Genomic DNA, 15,175 nt, shown 5'->3' with positions numbered 1-15,175 from the left:
AAATATTCCTGTCTTCATTGGCAAGTCACATATATGCTCATAGGGGAAAAGCAAATGTGGAACAGACATCCTAAAAAGCTCCTAATAGGAGCAATTACCTCTTCTTTTTGGAGTCCTTGCAGAATCAGAATCATCCAGAGAACTCTTCCAAACCACCTCACCTCATAATCTTATTCTTTATTGAAATAAATTTTCTCATGACAGGAAAAGTAGCTGTTAAACAGGTCTGCATGAGACCAACAGTACTTCTGAAAGAGAATGTAGAATGTATATGCCACTGAAAGGGAAGAGGTGGGCTGTATGGGCTGGCCTGGAGATTTGCCAGCAGAAGATGAGCATTTCAGTTGTTGTGAGGAGTGTTACCTGGATGTTGCCTTAATTGTAAAAATCACCTATTAAATATTTCAGTCATTAGTGTGTTTTTTCATTTAAGGAAAAATTTAAGTCCATACAGTTCAAAACCTAACTAGTAGTGTTTTATTTGGCAAGAAAAACCCTGGATAGGACCCAAATATGAAGCCTCTATGCATGTTAGTCCTCCTCAGGCCTAGGAAATTGATGTTATTTTAAAGCATACGAGTTCATGCATTTTTATTAGCATGTGCTTAGAATACTATTTCACAGTTAGCAGCTACCAGAGACACATTAAACTTGCTTTAGAAATATGATGTCTAGTCATGGTCAATGCTAAGGATGATGCCTACACTGTTTGCAGCTTGACACTTGCAAATAAGCTATTAATTCAGATGTGCTTACTAGCTTGTTGTGCAATGTCTGAGTTCATCCAGGCAATACCACTGAAATTGATTTCTCTGTGGAAAACAACAGAATTAAAGAGATTCATCACATGAATAAGTATTACACAAGATGGCCTTGACATAACCTGGCAGTGATGCTTCCAAAGCTAACTTGGGAAGCACCACTTTGGGCTTCTTTTAATTCCCCTCTCACACATGCCCTCTACGGACCACTGAAAGGAAAAAACCATCTGCCTATTACCCATCTTCTGTACTGAATAGGACATCTTCAACAGGACACCTCAGATCACATATGTTTTAGATGTGGATGTCACTCTTTCTCAGACTTTCTCATTTTCCACTAACTTTTGCATACATTGGACGGTAAGAAGGATAATGATAAAAGTACATTGAGATAAATTATGCTTTTTCCTTAGTCTGTAAACAATCTGAGTAGGGTTCTGTTCTCTATGAATGACAGTAGGAAAAAAAAATCAACAAAGAAGTAATTATTCTTGACTTGCACTTAAATAATTGCTTGCCATGTCAGTAATACAGCAATGTCTGTACTACTGTGGATGCAGATGCCTGACCTATCTGACTGTAATATGATGAAAAGAAAATTTAGTAGAGAAAAAGAAAATTAAAAATCATTTCAAAACACTTGTTGTTTCTATATATCTGCAATTGTATGTCTTCCTTAGGCATAGCATGGCAAATCTTTTTCCTTCATTTTAGATGACAGTGACAGCCTTAGAAATGCACTTTTTGGACAAGTCATAACTGGCAGCATAAGCTGCTCTTTGAAGTCATCTCTCTGGGTCTTCTGACCCTGAAACTCGCTGCGATATGTCTAATCTCCTCTAACCATTTCACAAGGAGTGTGATGCAACTCTGGAACTGGTGATGGCTCGGAAAAGGAGCTCATCTCTGTCTTTGGAGGTTTATAAGACTTATCCTGACACAGCTGTGGCTAACCTGATTGAGTTGGTGATTGTCTGCCTTCCAGAGGGATATTGGACTGGATGACCCCAGAGGAAGAAATAAATTACTTTCTTTTTATATCTATTTTTGTATTTAAGCTTGGAATTGAAATCTGCCCATCAGTCAGAAAGAGAGTAACACTGTGAAATGAAGACACATTCTTAAATGAAGATCAAAAAGGAATAATGAATACTTTCTAAATAAAAACAATGCCTAATATTGGCATTTTTCAATTTGTGACTCTGAGTAGTGCCCAGGAAGGATGCTGAGATAGGAAATCCTGGGCTCTGTATTGAATGTAATCTGATGTCTGAGCAGCAAAATGATGCCAAAATGCTTTTCTGGAGCTAGTGATTATGTATGATTAGGAATTGAAGTGTCACAAAAATAATAACTTAAAAACTTTTCTTCTGGAACTTCACAGACTGCAGTTCAAATTTATTCATGAGTCTGCAAGCCTGTCAACATGACAATCTGAATCATAATGTCAAAGATATTAAAATAAGTGAGTCACAGGCTGGTGTTCACCATGCTGAAAACATGGCTTTGTTTTTAGAAGGAAAATGAGAATGGAGATGAATGAGACATTTATACTGAATTTCTAGACAAGCTAGAAAGTCTCAAGACTGCTTTGAGACTGGCTTCTGTGACAAGTTCTGTCCAAAATTTTTACCTCTTAGGAGGTATCTTACACTACAGGAGCCATAAGCCACCACACTTACAATGATATTTTAAATGGATGTCTATGTAAATTTTTTTTTTTTTAAGAAAACGTATTGAAGTCACAGTCATCAAGAGGGGAACAGAGAAACTTTTCACTCTGAATTTATGAAAGATTTCACACTGAACAGGACTATCAGTCTTGCCACACTAGAAACAAAGGCTTTGCTTCCAGCAGCAAGTTGAAATGATCACTCCAATGACAGTTTATTGTCTCTCCAAGCTCTCAGTATGTTTGTTGGACAGTGAAGAATCAAGAAGCTTTCAGTTCAACTTGAAAAGGCATCTCCTAACTGGAATTCAAAACAACTATTAGCAATTTAGGTTCGTATATAGGAGAAGTATTTTTATGTGAACATAACATTAGACGTGCTGAAGTTGTTACTGCGTTATCCTCACTCCAAATGTGGCATTAATACAGATTTCTGCATTTAAATAGGGAGTGGAAATATGGTTTCATAAAAGCATCAAACTCAACTGTGCTGTAAAATTTCATGACCTGCTTTAGACAGCAAAAATTAGAAAACAGTAGAAAATGCCTGTATGCTGCAAATCTAATTAATTTCTATTTTTTCTCTTTCGTTCCACACAATTGCATATTTATTATTATGACAGTAGAAAATTAGGTGAAATATTCAAAGCTACTGGAGTGATCATCACAATGGTTTTTTACTGTGCTATTAGCAGAAATACCTTTTTCCACTTTTAGGCATTTCCTGTAGAGTATAATTTTCTTTGACATGAAGAAAACCAGTTCTAATTTAATACCTATACCAATGGATTTTGTATGGATTTTCACATTAATTTTCATGGTAAGTTACTTATGTTTTTTCATGCTTATCTGAATGGACATTTGAGCAGTTATTGTAATTCACTTCTTGTTATTTGAACTGATATTTTTATTGTCAAGACAATTAGCAATTAATGAAGTGGGAATTGGATCCACTAAAGATCAGAGATGATTTGCTTTGAACTAATTTATGAGGCTTTAGATATTTAGCTCAATGGCCTTTTTATTGACAAAACTTCTTGCTGTTTCCTAATAATACTGAAGAAATGGCAAAACACAGATTGCTCATTGCTAAATGCTCCTGAGCACTTCAGCTGATAAAGTACTGAAATGTGCCCACGCTGACATAAATATTTGTTCTAGCTGCAAATAATAATAATAATAATAATAACAATAATAATAATGTTACAGAGTGGTTTGTATTTGTATATAAATATCTCAGGTATATTGATCTACATTATTCTAGGTAATGTGGAAATGTAATATAAGAGAAACTCCTATACAAAGTAAACTATGATAGTAAAGACCAGTTATGGCTGATGAATGAAAAACAAGTCCAGATGGGTGAAGACAAGCAGGAGGTGTCATGTAGAAACAAATAAGAAAGATTAGATATTAATTTTTCCAGGTAGTTGAAGTGATGGCGATATGTTTCTGCTTTAGGTTTCCAAGCAGAAAAGTGTAATTACTCCTGAAGATGGTGGGTAATAGCATGTTTTAGATCCATTTCTGCTGTGCATGTCCTATGCAATCAATCTATTCAATGCAACGTATCCATAGCACTGCAGAATTGGGAGCTAAATACCCATCACAGTAGCAGGTCTGGCCTATTCTGGATTTTCTATGTCAATTCTGCAGAGTTCATCTTCGCGTGTGCGGGAGCTGTGAATTCCAGAGAGAATGAAATTTTGTTCAAATGGCTACAATGCAAGACCCTCTTTGAAATAAAACCTTGAGTTGGAAACAAGTGTGCACATGAAAATTTGGGAAAGAAATTGCTCTGAAGATGAAGGACAGAACCTGTCCTCAGATTTTCAGTTTGTTGTCTATTGTATTGCAGTGCTACCTAAGATCTCTAAACTGTTTGTGTCCCCATTCTGCTGTGGGTAAATACAAGCAGAACGCTCTTTCAAGAAGAGTAACATTTTTATCTCATATGTTTTAGTGTAATTTGTTTTGTTCTCATGACCTTTCATAGAAACTGTTTCTATTTAAGATAAATTTCAGTGGCTTTTTCCCCTACACAGGACTCTACACCTGGGACAAGTCAACCCTGGTTGTGTGTATAGACATGAACAAGAGGCTGGAGAAAGGGACTTGTGCTGTGGAAAGGGACCTGGGGGTCCTGATCAACAGAAAGATGAATCTAAGTCAGCAGTGGCCTGGCAGCCAGGAGGGCCATCCTTTCCTAGAGGGCATCAGGAACAGCATCGCCAGCTGGGTAGGGGAGGGGATTGTCCTGCTCTGCTCTGCACTGGGGCAGCCTCACCTGGAGTACTGGGGGCAGTTTTGGGAGCCAAAATATAAAAAAAACCCATTAAACTACTAGAGAGTGTCCAAAGGTGGACCACAAGTATGGTGAAAGGCCTTAAGGGGAAGCTGTATGAGGAGTGGCTGAGGTCACTTGGTCTGTTCAGCCCAGAGAAGAGGAGACAGAGAAGACCTCATTGCAGTCTGCAGCTTCCTCCCATGGGGAGGAGGAGGGGCAGACATTGATCTCATTTCTGTGGTGACCAAGGACAGGATCCAAAGGAATGGCTTGAAGTTGTGTCATGGGAGGTTTAGGCTGGATATCAGGAAAAAGTTTTTCACCCAGAGGGTGGCTGGGGGCTGGAACAGGCTCCCCAGGGAAGTGGTGAAAGCACCAATCCTGACAGAGTTCAAGAAGTGTTTGGACAACACTCTCAGGGACATGTGAGTCCTGGGGTGTCCTGCACAGGGCCAGGGTTTGGACTCAATGGTCTTGACAGGTCTCTTCCAACTCAACATATTCTATGATTGCATGATTCTGTGAAGAATTTTACATAACTAGTAGAAAATATTTTCCTATATGATTCTTAGAATTCAAATTTGGTAGAGGATGGCACAGAAAATAACTTGCAATATAAATTTTAAGACAAATTATGGGATCAGCTAGGCTATTTTTTGTTATATCAATAGACATTTATAGGTGCTTGTAAGAGAAGGAGAACTACTTACATAAAAGTAATCAATTACCCCCAGCAGTAGAAATCAGTATCATTTAGCAGAGTGACACCTTTCAATAAATACACTGCTCTGCTTGCTTAGACACTATAAGACAGTAAAAGAGAAATCCTGCATTTTAATACTCTCACTCCTACTCCAACCTTTTCTGAGGAGGCAAAATGCTGCCATAAGGATGCTCTTGTGGGAATTCTTCTAGAACTGTGTCTTGGGGTGATTTTATGATAATACTGTATTCCCCTATCGTCTGCTTATTGCCCAGAAATGGGTCCGGCAGCTTTAAGCTGGGTCCAAGGGAAGGGTGGGGGGAAAGCTGGGAAAATTCCTCAGCGTGGTTTGTGTTCAAGAACTTACACACACTCTCCCATATTGCTCGGCTCTGCTTGCAGTGGGAGACAGTGTGTTCCTGCTTCTAGCCAGCTTGTGGGAAGAGGGAAGAGGTTTTTCCCCAGGACTGCATACTGGCGTACCAAAATCCTCTGGTAACTTCTTCTTCTTCTGGAACTGTTCGGCCTAGCTGTGACCCAAGAACCAGATCATCGGACCCCCTGGACCAGCAGAGAAGATGCAGGGACACTGCATCCGAGCCTTGGGCCCTCAGGAGGGCCTGAGCCAGCTACAAAGGGAACTCTAAATCCACCAGCTTTCTCTGCATCGAGGAGGTTTAATATTTAAACAGTCATTCATTTTTCCTGTGCCCTGCTGGCACTCTGTTTGTTAAATAAATAGGTTTTTTCACTTTCATCTAAGAAATTCCTTTCGCATTGGTGGGGGAGGGAGTGCCAAAAACCTATCTTTGGGGTGGACATTCATTCCAGAGCATTTTCCTTCCAAACTTGTCTCAAACTGAGACACACTGGCAGTCCAAGAGATGAGTGCAAGACCCTGCTTTACTAAGAAGTTAGGACACAGCAGGGCTTCCTCATCTCAGAGTTGACAGGGCAACAAAGCAAAGATTTTGGGCAGAGACTTTCTTAGAAAATGTACATCCTAGAGCCATGAAAGATTGTAAACTCAGAAAAGTGGCATAAAGCAATGTGCATTTTCTTACATATATTGCGCGGAATTTTCTTTTTCACAGCTTCTGTGTAAAGTGTTAATCGTTTTAGTGTATCTTTTAATTTGTTTCCTCTCCACCTTAGACAAATAGCCAATATGTTTTTCCTCTACCTTTTTCTAAGAGATTGTTAAGTAACTTTCTATTTTGTTTATCTGTTTATATGTTTTCTTTACAAATCAATGCAGGGCATATTTCCCATGTTTGATGATGGCTTTGGAAGAGCAAAACCAAGAGTATTTTGGGGGCCAGGTGAAGGATTCCTGCTCCAAACAAATGTTCTGAGCAGGCATGACATCAAATACCAAGTTTAGCACAACTTGCATATGTGATCTGGTTTGGATTAGCAGGTTTCTCACTCTGAATATGCCATTTTCACATCCATGGGTATAATCAACCATTACTTCCAAAAGCACATGGTATCCTGAACAGCTGTTGAAAGCAGACTTTATTTTTCTCTATCCAGAAAAGAAAATTTAGGAAGATATTTTCTGGCTTTCATGCAGTGGAGAGAAAGAAGCAGAGAACACCTTAACCAGGAGGTACACAAGCTGTTGACTGTGCCAGCGATCGGAAGAGGAAACATGCTGTTGGGAGGAAAGGCTTAAAACCAGAAGATTTGGCAAGGACAAGGGAAGAGCTTTAAAGTGACCTTGTATTTGGGAATGATAAAAATGCCAGTGTGGGAAAACGCCATTTCTTACTAGTGTTGTGCATCCTCTGCCTGTTTGGAGAAGAATTCCTGCAGAGACATAATAGACTCTCAGACACGCCCGTAGCTTTTTGTTCCTGCGAGGCAGGCAGCAACTCCCCCATGGCATGAACTAGGCCAAACAGAGCCCGTGTCCCTGCGTGTCTCTGTTTGCTGGGATGAACTAGGCCAAACAGAGCCCGTGTCCCTGTGTGTCTCTGTTTGCTGGGATGAACTAGGCCAAACAGAGCCCATGTCCCTGTGTGTGTCTCTACCACACTGCATTGCTAATGAGGTAACAAGATAAATCTACTCTTTGCATTTCAGTTGTGGTTTGGTGGTTGTCCTGGTAACATGTATGTGTCCATTCACACACCTGCAAATGATTGAATCACCAAGTTGTGATCATAAAAGCTAGTGCCTCCTTCACCTGAAGTTGCACACTTTAATTCAATGTCAGAGAAAAGTCTGCTGTACTAGTCATTCAATTATACTGTTCTTCACACACAATTGCACTATTCTCCACATATAAAAATAAAACACTTGTTCCTCTAAAATTTACTATCCCTTACAATGCATGGAATGTAAATTTACTATGTAACATAAACTACCTCAGAGAATTATTCATAAAAGGAACCAAAAATATTTAAAATCTAATGCATTTGTATATATTGATACCAAGGTTAATACAAGCCTGTCTCTATTCCATCAGCTAGTACTTGCTTCTTGTTACCATGACAATTCAGCATCTTAATACCCTCAGCAAAATCTACTGCAGGAAATAAATCTATTCCATGGGCTAGTTAAAAAACCAGACAACTCATCATCCTATGTATAAAATGAGAAAATCACAATTTAAGATCAAAAGCAGCCTGATGAATCAACAAAATACCAAGGTGTATTTACATCTCAGGCATGTTTGAATTGTCACAGAGGACCTCTTCATGTAGGTTCAATCTTTAGACAGTTGCCTTCAGATGTAAAATTTGACAACATAATTTATTTTCTTTTTTTAGTAGCATTTTCTTTTTTAGTAGCATTTTAGATCATCCAGAAATTTCCCTATTTGTCTAATAATAATAATTTATTCAGCATTATTTTGCTCAGCTGTAATTTTCTAGCAATTAAAGCTAATCAAAGTTTCAGATAAATTATTTCTTAAGGGCATTCTGCAGAAAAGCTTTTGTATCAGAAGACAGTAATAGATAACTTTCCAAACTAAATAAAATAAAATGGCCAAGTTGCCTTTGGAAATTCACGTATGTCATGGTTTAACCCCAGTGAGCAAATAAGAACCACACAGCCATTTGCTCACTTCTGACAATCAAAAGTAAAACTTGTGGGTTAAGATGAAAACAGTTTAATAATCAAAATAAAATAGGATAATAGTAATAGTAATTAAAAAAATAGAGAGATAAAACCAAAGGAAAAAAAAGGGATGAACAAAGCAATTGTTGACCACCCTGCCAGTGATGCCAAGATCCCATCTTTGAATTGGGATCAGCTCTCTCTTCCAGCTAACTCCCACAGTTTATATACTGGGCATGACATTCTCTCGTATGGAATATCCCTCTTGCCAGTTTGGATCAGCTGTCCTGGTCATGCTCCCTTCCAACTTCTTGTGCATTGGCAGAGGATGGAAAACTGAAAAGTCCTTGACTTAGGATAAGCACTGCTCAGCAACAACTGAAACTTCAGTGTGTTATCAGCATTATTCTCATACTTAATCCAAAATTCAGCACTGTACCAGCTACAGAGAAAAAAAAGAATTCTATTCCTGACAAAATCAGGACAACAGCATTCAGCCACTATGGTGGAGATGAAACATAAAGACAGATTTTGAGGTTTTTTTGCCAGCCCATTGCCAGATTTTATTTCTCCATTGCTTTCTGGTTTTCATTATGCCTCTCCATTGCTTACTGCCATGTGGCAATATGAAAGAAGTGGCAAATCAAAAAAACAGTTACTTAAACTTATGTTAGGTTATTCTCAGTGCACTACCAACCAAACCTGCCAAACAGCTGTTACAGTTTTAACATCTTTACACTGAGCTCTTTTAAGTCCTACCTTACTCTGAAACAATTATCTGCAATTGCTGTTAGTAGAATATGGGATTTGAAATAGATTAGCGCAATTTAAAGTCCTTTCCATGTTTTTCTGAATGTGCTTTTGTATAACAGTGAACTTCCAGCCCTTTTGAAATACCATTGGCACTGTGTCTTGACGGTCTAGGACATGACTATTAAACTGTTCCAGCACAATCTAGATCACATAAATCTTCAGAATAAGAAATGGATGAGATTCAGATTACAGTCTTAGACTGAAAGAAGAAACTAAGATTTCTTTAAAAAAATTCTTATAGGTAAGACAGATATTGCTTAAGGAATTTCTAGAGCCACAGGTTTGTTTCCAAAAGTGTTGGAAGAAATCTTGCTGTGTATCATAGTATGAAGTTGAATATGCATACCAAGGTCTTGCTCAGATAGGGAATTGAATAGGTTGAAGAGCCTGAAAGCATATGGAAAAAAACATAATTCATTCCAAAAGTTGTCAGTAAGGATAAGATATAGAAAACACAAAATACATCCATGTGGTTTACAGGTCATTCAGTTTTCCCTGCACTTACCATTTATTTCCAAATGCAGTACAGATAACCATGCTAGAATGTTGGATTCTGAAAATTCTCCTGCCTGTAACAAACCTTCTAGTAGGTGACTTGTATTTAGAGGTATCCAACCAGATGTCCATTTGGAAATACCAGAAAATGTCAGTGGAAGTTTAAATGAGTGTCTGCAAGATAAGTGAATCCCTTACGCTGATAAAGATTAAGGTTAGGTTGGATGGGGCTTTGAGCAACCTGGTCTAATGGAAAATGTCCCTTCTATGATTAACTACCAGTCAGAAGCAAGGAATCTGTGAGTTAGAATAACATCTCCAGAGAAAGATGTGAAGAGATGTGTCCTGCTGAGTATGCAGGTATGTATGCAGGTATGTATGTATGATACAAAGCCCAACATCGATTGAAGACTAGGAGACATGACTGAATATGGACCTCTTTTTCATAGCACTTCAAAGACTTTAGTTTGACTGCAGAGATAACCTCCAGTTTAATTTACCAGCCAAGCTTGAAAAGGCAAGGTACGAACTTGGAGACACTTGCAAATATTCTGGAAACAGGTGCTGCTGCTGCTGCTGCTACTGCTGCAGGGTGATACTAGATTTTATTCTAGCAGAAGGTGAGTAGAACTTCTAAAACATGTTTCTCAGTCAGATGCATAGAATTTTTTTTTCTCCTGGCCCTGCTTCCTGTCAAAAGGGGATCACATCTTTGGGACAGAGGAGGTGAAATATTTCCTGTGTGACTGCAGGAATACAAAAATAAATTTTGCTAAATCAGTGCACTGATGACAAACATGACTGAAGGAGCAGACTTAAGGAGTCAATGCTAAAGAGGACAAGGCTGTTCAGGTGAAACACAGGCCTTTGACGGGTACTTTATTTCAGCCCATGAAATATACTCATGTTGGCTATATGCAAACTAGAATTTTTTCTTTGGAAAATCTCTTCAGGATTGACGACAAACCCCTACAGTACATTTGAACAGTATGATTTGATGCCAGCGGTGAAGAAAGTTATCTTAACTGTAAAGTTGACACTGATAGAAGGAGTATAATCCAATATCCCCTAAGAGAGTCTCTACTAAGACAGAATAGAGTTGAGATTCATACATATTTTATACCTATCTTTTCCATCCCACTTATTCTGTTGCTCAAAAATATTGTCTTATTCTTTACTCTGTCGTGTTTCTTTCTTAACATCTAAATTGTTTTTCTTTTCAAGAATGTAAATTATCTGGGGAGCACAGTGAATGTGACACAGTGTAATAGTTTCTTTCCAATCCTGTGACATTTCTTAAAGGCTGAAGTCCTTGGAAGATACATAGATCTGTGTTCTAAAAATTGCTCTCTCTTCCAGAATTTGAATTTCACCTGTTCTGTTAAAAGGCACGCTTAATGGAAAATGCAATTGTCATTCAGTCTTTTTCTTTTCCAGTGACATAGTTTCCATTTCAAACTATAACTGTTAGTTGGTCACCTCTCAATCAGTTTTGTTGCAGTCTTGCCAGTTGACATCGGAGCCATGATACTGGTTCAGTTTAATTATATGCCTGCAAATAACATCTGTCTTAGATTCTGCTGATGTATTTTAAAGATGTGATTCCTAGCAATTCTCTGCAGTTGCTGTTAGCAGAATATATGAGTTGAAAATGTGCTTTTGAATAACTGTGAACTTCTAGCCTTTCTGAAACAGCCATTATCACTGTCTCTTCACAGTCTAGGACACAAGTATCTGACCATTAAGCTGTTCCAGCACAGTCCAGATTACATAAATCTTCAGAATAAGAAATAGATGAGATTTAAATCACAGTGTTAGACTGAAAGGACTAGCTAATATTTCTTTTAAAAGATTAATATTTTCAAGAAAAGTAGGTGTTTTTTAAGGAATTTCTAGAGCTACAATTTTATTTCCAAAACTGTTGGAAGAAACCTCATGTGCCATGAGATGGAGTTGCATACACATATCAAGGTGCTGCTCACACAGGGAATTGAATAGGTTGAAGAGTATGAAAACATATGGAAAAACCATAATGTATTCCAAAAGTGGTCAACACGAACAACAGATAGAAAACACAAAAAATGCTCATGCAGTTTACAGCTCATTAAGGTTCCCTGCAGTCACCATTTAATTCCAAATGCAGTACAGACAACCATACTAAAATTGTACATACAGCTGATGTTTTTAAAGATTTGGGTACTAACCGAAAAAAAAATAAAATTGGGCTTGTATTTAAAGTCTGATTATGACTTTTATATAGATTCTAGTGGAGTTTTTGGTTTTCTCTACTATGTACAGTGCGCTTATACCCTTTTCTGGATTTCAGACATTCTAGGACTTCATTGAAGAACATGACTAGTAATTGGAATCCATTTGTTTCTTGAAGTTTGTCACTGAGACTGATCAGGAGGGGCAATTATTCATCAGTTCCTTATTTCTTCAGCCAGCAGATGAAAAAGAAGTTATTGCCTTGGGGCTGTGAATTTGCTGGAGCCTATGAATCTTCCTAGTATAATCTGGTTCATAATTCTTTCCGGTGAGTCTGGAGATTTCTTATCATTACAGCAAAAAGGACTCACCTAACAGCTTATCTTTCTGCTAGCTAAACTGTGAGTTGTCCTCTGAAATGTTAATGCTGTAGGAGACAGTGCTGAGTAGCGCTCAGCTGAGCTCCATGGGAATGCTGATTCAGTGACTGAAGGAAGAGACTTGCACTCAAGTACATGGATTTTCTTGACGTGTCCAGTCACCTAATGGCAAATTTTGACTTTACAGAGACAGGGAAAAAAAAGCCAGATCCTGTTAGACTTAAATCCAGAGTAAGCACTGAAACAATAATCCAAATTTATTTTCCCTTGGGATGTGAACTGTATGTAATGCTCTAGGTAGTGCTAGGCCATGGCCTTTCCAGTCCTCATCATGAAATACATCAAGGTGTGTTACAGTGTTATGGAGACGGCCATATTGACACTTTCACTTTGCACATATTTGATGCAATTAAATATTTTAGTTTAGGAAGCATGGAGAAACAAAATATACAGTATATTGTGTAAACAGTAGTTTGGGTGTTAAAGGGAATTAGTGACTACATATTTCTATTTTACAATCTAGTACTCAGTAACAGGACCCTGCTGCTTCTCTAGTTTTCTGCATGATAACAGGAGTGCAGAACAGTGGGAGAAACACAGGTTCTGACTCTACTTCTCCGTTCAGCATACCAAACCTGAAATGAGTGTGACATTCCTCTGTTAGCTGCCTGAACAAGGACTCTACAATTTCCATAATGGAGAAGAGACCAGGACAAGGAGGAAATGGAGAACAACCATCATACTTTGCTTGAATTATTGGTGCTTAAGTCAAATTTAGAACAAAAGAGCTCAGTAAAGAAAATGTCTGGCAAAAGCAAAAGCTTTCCATAAAACTTCCCAAGCTAAAAGACAGTAGAATGCACTTTCCATTATGACAGTACACTTTGATTAGTTGTATCCTTATGAGCTTTTTTTTCAAACCAGACAAAAAAATAGATTTAGCTAACCTTAGTGGATAATGGACTTTCACTGGGAAAAGAGAAGTTAGAGAGACAACTCAACTGAAAGAAAGATGATGAAAATATATTTGACAATCAGAATGTCTTGATTAAACTACCAAATTGTGAAATTGGTTTATTAAGCATATATTACAACTTGCAGTATCTCAGCCTGTTTTATATAATGATACTCAATTACTGCAGAGTAGTTCTACTCTATTGTAGAGAATAATATCTCATTTCAAGAATTCAGACTAGCAAACTCCTGCATTTTGCCAGAAATGAGTTTCCCAAGATTTTGATATATTTACCTGATGCAAGAACTCTGGTTTGGTGTTTTAGTTGGTGTTCAATTGTGTGCAGTCATTATACCACATCAGCTCCCTGGTGGCCTCACAAAAAGTCAAGTTGGCTGAAAGACCTGAGAACTGAGAGGCTGGAGCTCCTGGCTTTGCTGTTGATCTTTTGATGAGAGATTCTGTCCCAGAGGCAAGGCTTGCATGACTTTTACAATTGCTTCTGCCATCCTAATTCTGTATCCCAGATATTTGAAAAAAACAGGCCTGTTGGTAACTGACTCATCAAGAGACATGGCTGCTCCGCAACCAACTCTGTGGATCCTGTGGCTGAGAGGATGCATTGTTGTCACATAGATGGATGTCAGTGTTCAGAGGAAACTATGGAATAATATCAACTGATATGTTAAGACCAGAGGAAAAGAACATCTTTCCTGACACTTGCAGAATTTAAATACTGCAGTCCTTGAATAAGAAATTAAGAAATTCCTTAATGTTTACATATGAATACAAGGACAGAATTGTGATAGCAAAGAAGGCATTTGGGTGGGTTTTTTGGTATGAATAGTAGCTGCCCATATAGAAAAAAAGGGAACGTATAAGCTAGGAAATAATTATTTTCCCTTTCCTCAGCCTGAACAACCCTCTACTCTGTAACCTGTACTTACATTCCCATGGCATGTATTGTCATGCAGAGAGATTACTCAACCTGTGCAGAATTAACGAACTTTGAAACAAGTGATGGAATCTCTGGGTTTTCATAGCTCAGCTATCTATCTCTATACTTGCCTTCAGGCTACTCCTATCCCTTCATCAAAGTGAGGCCAATCTTTTCCATTGGACAGTGATCTTTGACTGGTATTTATTGATATTCAACTATTCCCATTTCAGTTTGGCCATAGCTACAAGGCAGCCCTGAGTCCTCCTTGTCATCTGTCTCTTATTTTCTTAAAGTTGTTCCATTTCCACAGCTGTTGAAAATCACCAGTTAGAAATTGGCCTGATTCAAAATCTGTTTATTTCAGAAAGCCTAAATTTAAGCCAGAATCATTAATGGAATTTCAGAGCAGCTGCACCTTCCCACCTACACAGTCATAAATCAAAACGAGAACATGATCCAGGCAAATTTGAACTTCAGAGGTTTTGAAACTTAAAGGAAGATTAGCCAGAATCTGAGATTCCCCTTTCCTCTTCCTACAATTGTAGGCATGTGCAGACATATAACATGGAGAAATTTTAGAACTAGAGGATCAACAGCCACCTTGTCTTTCTAAATATATTGATGATATTCAATTTAATTTACACCTTGCCTTGTAAAGTGATAGCAAACTGAAAAAAACCACTGTTTTTGTCTATCATCCTTTCTATCACCATTTTGATGTGAACAGCCTGAAATGAATCCTCACTATACCCTCTGGAGAGATGAGGCCATCAGGATTATGACATTACATCCATGATTCCACTCTTTCCGAGTAGCTACTGATCAATGAAACTGGTTTGTCTACAGTAACCTTATAATTAAATTTCCTGGCTGGTCTGATTTGCAGATGTCT

The sequence above is a fragment of the Corvus hawaiiensis genome, chromosome 1 (genome assembly GCF_020740725.1).
Source record: "Corvus hawaiiensis isolate bCorHaw1 chromosome 1, bCorHaw1.pri.cur, whole genome shotgun sequence".
Classification (NCBI taxonomy): Eukaryota; Metazoa; Chordata; class Aves; order Passeriformes; family Corvidae; genus Corvus; species Corvus hawaiiensis.
The sequence above is the reverse complement of the archived record's forward strand: the minus strand, read 5'-3'. Positions refer to the sequence as shown.